A 7,387-nucleotide genomic window follows, 5' to 3' on the forward strand; every position below is an offset into this window, starting at 1 on the left:
CCTATTACATTAAGAAGACAAATGCCCCTATGATTACCACACACTTCTTTTTCCCTTTTTCCTTTGTACAAGGGAATAATTATACCTGACTTCCAATCCTCCGGGACTCTACCTTCCTCCCAGGCCAATCTGCACATCTTCCACATCCATTCTACTACTATCTCTCCCCCATGCTCCAGCAGTTCACCACACACTCCGTCAATTCCTGGGGCTTTCCCCAATTTGACTTTCTTCATTGCTTCCACATCTTCTGTCCTACTGATTTCTTCCTGTCTTCTCACCTCCCTCCTTCTTCCAGCCATTCCCCAGCCATTTATACTCACATTACTTCCATTCTCTATGTTCAACAATTCCTTAAAGTGTTCTCACCATCTGCTCACTTTTTTTTCCCTTCGCCACTAGTAATCTACGATTTATATCTTTCACTCCCCTGCTAACTTCACTGCCACCCTGTCTTACTCTCTTCACCTCTTTCCAGAACATTTTCTTACAGTCCCTCCAATGTACACTCAAATTCCTTCCAAATTCCTCATCCACTCTCTTGTTACTCTCTCTTACTAATCTTTTCACCTCTCTCTTCCTTGCTACATATAACTCTCTCTTCCACCTCTCAACTTCTTCCACGCCTCTATTTCTCATTCATTCATTGTATATTTTCTTCTTTTGTGCCATAGCCTGTCTCACCTCTTCATTCCACCATGCTGTTCCTTGCACCCCCTTCCGTCTTCTCTTCACCCCACACACCACATCACATGCTGTACATATTTCTTCTGTGAATATCTTGCACGCACCTTCCACGTCCCCCATCTGCTCCAATTCATATTTACCCAATCGTTCCTCCATTTCTCTCATATTCTGCCTTTTTCTCATCCTCATGTAACCTTTCCACTCTCCTTGCAACTACTCGTTCCTTCCGTCCTACCCTTCTTCTATTGCTCCATCTTACTTGGATCTTGATTCTGGCCACCACTAAGTAGTGGTCAGAAAGTCTACTCCCCCAGCCTCTATAAGCTCTTTCATCCATTACACATCTTTGCATCCTTTCATCCACTCACACATAATCAGTCATTACCTTCCATTCATTGAGTTCACCACCCACCCTTCTCATCACTCGCCATGTATACCTGTGGATCATTTTGTGCCTGAAGAGGGTATTGGCTATCACCAACCCCCTCCTGGCACAAATGTCCACTAATGCACTGCCATTCTCATCTATCTCAGCAAGCACACCCCACCCCAACTATTCCATCCACTTTCACATTCCCTACTTTACCACTCATGTCACCAATCAAGAACACTCTCTCATTCCTTCCAAACTTTTCCATGCACACCTTCACATTTGTCCAGAACTCATCTCTCACTCTGCTTGTACGATCTTGCATTGGCGCATACACACACACAATCGCCCACATTTGTATTCCAACTTTCAATCTTACCCAGACAATCCTTGAGCCAACTGATCCATACTCTCTTATGTTCTTCTTCCATCTTTTACTCACAACAATACACACTCCTTCTTTTGCCCTCTCAATCTCACCTACTCCTGCACATATACCCCATCCATACTCCCATTCTCTCACATTCTCACCACCCTATTTAGTTTCAGTTACTCCACATACATCCACTTTCGCACCCTCAAGCACCTGGACAATCTCTCTTTCACCTCATCATTTGCACCCCTTACATTCCACATGGAATGTATACCTAAAACATGGAAAGTATATACCTAATCCTGGAATACAACTGCCGATTTTATTTAAATCTTTGTGCTCACTTTCTCCTATTTCTGATCATTTATATATTGGGGAGGGGGCTGACCCCTCCAAGAATTATTGGAGGTTCATGTTATCCAAACCTTGCACTATGGATAAGATTACACTGTACAACATGTACTAAGATATCAATGTCATATCTGCCTTGTTTTTACTAATTCAGAGAAATTTTAATTAGGTGAGTGGGTGTGATCCCCCTTAAAAGTCAGGGTTGGAAAGCTTCACTCAGTGGAAAACCTTCCCAGTAACCAAACTACTGTAACTGAATAGGGAAGTTTCATTCAAGTATTTCCTCCATTTGTTATGGGTTTTATTTTTGGGAGAGGACTGACCCCCAAAGAAACTGGGATGGCACACTCCATAAATATCAAATTACGGATGAGAGTTCATTGTATAACAGGTCCAAAGATATCAAACTGATATCTGCCCTCCTTCTCCAATTGTGTATCCTTTATAAATTTTGGAGGGGGAGCTGTAAGGGAGGACATTACTAAGCCATCCAAACTTACACGAGAAGTTTCAGTCAAATCCGTGAGTTCATTTTCCCTTTATTTTTTATAATTTTTAAATTTTGGGAGAGGGGTTGACTCCCTAAGAATCACTGGGGAAGTCACATTCTCCAAATATTGCATTACGGATAAGAGTCCATTGCGCCATATATACTATAATATCAAAGCCATATCTGCCTTCCTTCCATTATCTATGAGAATTTTAAATTTGACTTGGGGGACTGACCCCCCAAAAAATTTAATCATGGTTGAAAAATTGTATATAGTTGAAGACTTTTCAAGGAACACGCCGAACTCACCTGAGAAGTGTCGTTGAAATACATCCACTCACTTTCCCTTATTTCTGATCATGTATGTTTTGAGGAAGAAGCTGACCCTCAAGAACCACTGGAAGGGGAGTTGCTTTCCTCAAATTTTGCATTACAGAGAAGAGTCCATTGTACAACATCTACTACGACATCAAAGTCATATCTGCCTTTCTTTCATTATTTCTGAGAATTTTAAAGTTGGTTAGGGGCAGACCCCCCAAAAAATCATGGTTGGAAAATTGTATATAGCAGGAGATCTTTCCAGGAACCCAGCGAACTCACCTGGGAATTTTCATTCATATCCATCAAATGACCTAGGAGGAGTTAAAACGCACTCACACACACACACACACACACACACACACAGAGGCTGAGTTTAGCACTACAGACTACGGGACATCGTCGAAAATGATAACATCCTGGTTAGTACGGCTGATAAACAAATAAATGAACTAGAGCAACGTGACCCGATGTCACAACACCCCGCCCGTGACCCAGATTTGGGGCCCACCACTGCCACCCTTACCCCTTGTGGATTTTCATCAAAATCGAACCACTTTCTTAGTTCCACATACCCAACACCTGTACAAAGATTGAAAATGATCCGTTCATTGGGTCAAGAGTTAATTGATGCACAGACTCACACAAAAAAAGTGTGACCTTGACTTTGACCTATCAGGGTCACCGAAGGTCATGTAATGGTGCCAGCAGAATCCCCATATATGGCTTCCTGTTAGTGATTAGGAGAAACCATGTGTCTATCTCTCACTGTTTGTCTCCTACAGCACTTTTAAAAATTTGCTCCAAATTTGGGGCCCCCCACCCCCACCCTAACTCCTGGTGGATTTTCACCAAAATCGAACCACTTCCTCAGCTCCACATACTGAAAATGATCTGTTCATTGGTTCAAGAGTTAATCGAAACACAGGGTCATATAAATAAACGATGACAATCACATACACCCCTTCTGCAATGAAATGCAAAAAGGGTGAATAAAGAAAAAAAAAAAAAAAGCTTTTGCACGTAGTTTTACACCAGCATTAGAATTATGTGTAGAAAATAAGCCAAAACGTCATACAGAGCAAAATCACAGGCCAATGATAGACCCTCCAAATTATTCACTTTTGAATATAAAGGCGATTGGAACCGAAATAGTTAAGCTCAGTCCTCCACCTTAATCATACTTGTTGAAACTTTTACTTGTATTGGAATCTCTCTCTCTCTCTCTCTCTCTCTCTCTCTCTCTCTCTCTCTCTCTCTCTCTCTCTCTCTCTCTCTCTCTCTCTCTCTCAAAATCCCACTCACCTTTTATTAGCTCATACTCACACACTAACTTTGCTTCAGTAATATTCTAACTCTGTTTTTAGCTGTGGCAATAGCCATAAGGTCAATGAGTGGGCCAGCGTTCTTTTTCTGCTTCTTCTTCTGCTTCTGGCGGACTTGTTAAAAGGAGATCTTTGGAGACAAAAGTGGCACCTTGTAAGGTAATATGACATGAAGAATCCAAATCTACCATCAGCTGACACATGAGGTGGCCACCTAGCGACAAGTTTAGTAAAAGCGCTTAATTTAAGCCTATCTATCTATCTCTGTTGCTCCTTCTCTCCGTTGGGCTGCTCTGATCACAATCTAATTACGTTAACCTGACTTATTGCTCCAATCATGGCTGTGGACCCTCCAGAGAAACGTCGGTTCTGGCACTTTGGAGCTGCTGATTGGAAGGCCTTCAGGCAGTAGGCCTACTTTTTTCATTTTCCCTGGAATGATTATTGTTTCCATGGTCCGGAGCCATCTGAGTGTGCCTTGTGCAATACCGAGGTTATTCTCTCGGGCATGGAAGCATACTTTCCTTTCTCAGATCCTTTGACTAAGGCAAAAAAACAAAACAAAACAATGATTTAATCACACTTGTTCTATTGCTGTCCACAACAAGGAGGCCTAGAAAAGGTACCAGAGCCAACCCACTTCCAAATCTCATCTTTTTTTATTTTTCTGCCCGGAATCGTGCCAAGTCTGTTCTTCGCTCTGCTAAATATCATTTCATCCGTACTAAATGGTCTGAACTCTCCAACTCGAATTCTTTCCGCTCCTTCTGGCATCTTGTCAAAAACCTTTCTAACAACTTTACCACGTCATCCTTCCTTCCATTATTCCACTCTGATGGCTCACTAGCTATTTCTTCTACTGATAAAGCAGAACTCTTCGCTCAGACTTTCTCCTCCAATTCTCGAATTCCACCTTAGACCAATCTGGTGCTGTTCCTCCATCTCTTCCACTCTCTGAATTTCTCATGGATGACATTAAAATTTCTTCAATTGATGTATTTTCTGCCATCATTGGCCTCAGTACTAACAAGGCATATGGGCCTGATGGGGTCCCTCCTGTTGTTCTCAAGAATTGTGCTTCTGTGCTTACACCCTGCCTAGGTAAACTCTTTTGCCATTTTCCGTCAACTTGCACATTTCCTTCTTGCTGGAAGTTTGCTCTCATTCAGCCTGTCACAAAGAAAGATGATCATTCCCAACCCTCTAACTATCGCCCAATTGCTTTAACATCCTATATTTCAAAAGTTTTCGAGTCTGTTCTTACCAAAAAAATAAAAAATAAATAAATAAAGCATCTTTCCTATCACAACCTTCTTTCTGAGAGTCAGTATGGGTTCCGCCAGGGACGCTTCACCGGCGATCTCACCAAACTATCAGACTCCTGGTCAACCTTCTTTCAGGATTTTGGTAAAAGCTTTGCCATTGCACATGACATCTCAAAGGCTTTCAATTGAGTCTGGTTTAAGTCTTTACTTTCCAAACCACCCTCTTACGGTTTCTATCCTTCTATCTGTGCCTTCATCTCTAGCTTCCTTATTGGTCGTTCTATAGTTGCTGTTATAGACAGTCATTGTTCTCCTAGAGCTATCAATAGTGGTGTTCCTCAGGGCTCTGACCTATCACCAACTCTCTCCCTTTTATTCATCAATGACATTCTAAGCTGTATATCTAACCCTATCCACTCATACGCTGATGACTCCACCCTTCACCTTTTCATTCGCTTCCTGCAATGTCCATCTCAGCAGTTGCTTCAACAAACAAGAGATGAGGCTATGGCACACCAAATATCTAACTTGGCTCATATTTCTGATTGGGGTAAAAATAACCTTGTTTTTAATGTATCAAAAACTCAGTTCTTTCATCTATTAACCCGATAAAATCTTCCAAAGGAGTACCCTTTAATTTTTAACAATATTCAGCTCAATCCTGCATCATCTTTAAACATACTAAAGGTTTCATTCTCTTTGGATTTATCTTGGAAAGAATATATTACCGCCCTTGTAAAATCTGCTTCTAAGAGATTAGGTGTGCTAAGCCGACTCCGTACTTTCTTTACCTCTGCACAGTTGTTGACTTTATGCACGGGTTTTATTGGCACCTGTATAAAGTACAACTCTCATGTGTGGGGAGACTCCCCACGTATAGCTCTTCTCAACAGGGTGAAGTTAAAGGTTTTTCATACCGTTAGCTCTCCTCCTCGTACCGGCTCCCTTCAACCTGTCTCATTGCCACACTGTTGCATTTTTATCTTTTTTCTATCGCTACTTCAATGGTTACTGCTCCTCTGAACTGTCTGCTTGCATCCCTCCCATGGCAGGCACGTAATACCCGTCCAGCAACAAACTCTCACCCCTTTTCTGTCCAGCTCTCTAATGCAAGAGTTAACCGCTACTCCCGGTCTTTCATGTATGCTACAGGTCAACTTTGGAACTGTCTCCCTCTCTGTTTTTCCTACTGCCTAAGATCTCCAGTCTTTCAAACAGTGTGTCCAGGCATCTCGAAATGAATGGATCTAGAATTTGCTGTCTGTTATCCCGTTTTTGTATTTTCTTGGAGGCGAGCAATTTGCAGGCCCCTGAAATTTGATTCCTTCTTCCTGGCATAAAAAAAAAAAAATCCATTCTGTTTCTCTGTTTGTCTGGTTTTACCCTCAATTTAGCCGAAACGGTGCATTACAGCACAAGAACTTTTTAATCAACATACCTAAAATGTGCTAACTTTAAGAATGCGTTAAAAACCGGGTGCAATTTGCTTCCGGTTACCAAAAAGGTTGTTAATAAAACACACGTTCGTACAGTATATTACGCGGTAAATCCGGCGGGGCATTTCCGTGGAGTTTCATGTCTCTGCATGTAAAGAGAGAGAGAGAGAGAGAGAGAGAGAGAGTTTGTCTGTCCTCTGTGGAAATCAAGGGAGAGGCATACAGAACTCTCTGAACAGCCTTACAGGTGTAACTTCTTATGACGAATTTAACCCGCTCCATCTCGACGTTTTCTGGCGTGTTACACCCCATCTCGACATTTTTGGACCTTTTTTTTTTTTTGGCTCAAACATCCGCTTTTGGTGAGGAACATCGAAAATTCATAGAGAAATCGCTCACCTGAGGTTTAAAATACTCGATTTAGGTACGAGTACCTCCTTATCTGACTGGGTTTTCTAACAGGCTGGCACCAAAGAAAACGAGTTCTATGGGAGGGTAACTATTTTATCCACTCATAAACAGTATTTATTTATTTACTTGGTACGAATTTATATGTAGTACAAGAGTATATTGGTTTTCAAACAGTAATATAGGCATTATAAGCATTGTTTCACTCACTAACTCATCACCATTCATGACCTTTTTTTTCCCACATTACCTGATCATCATTTCTGACTGTTTCTTCCTCTAATGCTATGTAAACTTTGTTCTCCACATTGTCATCAATTGGGGAATCACTCTGGCCCTAAATGTCTTTATTGGCCAGATCACT

Source organism: Coenobita brevimanus, chromosome 65 (genome assembly GCF_032717465.1).
Source record: "Coenobita brevimanus isolate Jiangsu-jjx chromosome 65, ASM3271746v2, whole genome shotgun sequence".
NCBI lineage: Eukaryota > Metazoa > Arthropoda > Malacostraca > Decapoda > Coenobitidae > Coenobita > Coenobita brevimanus.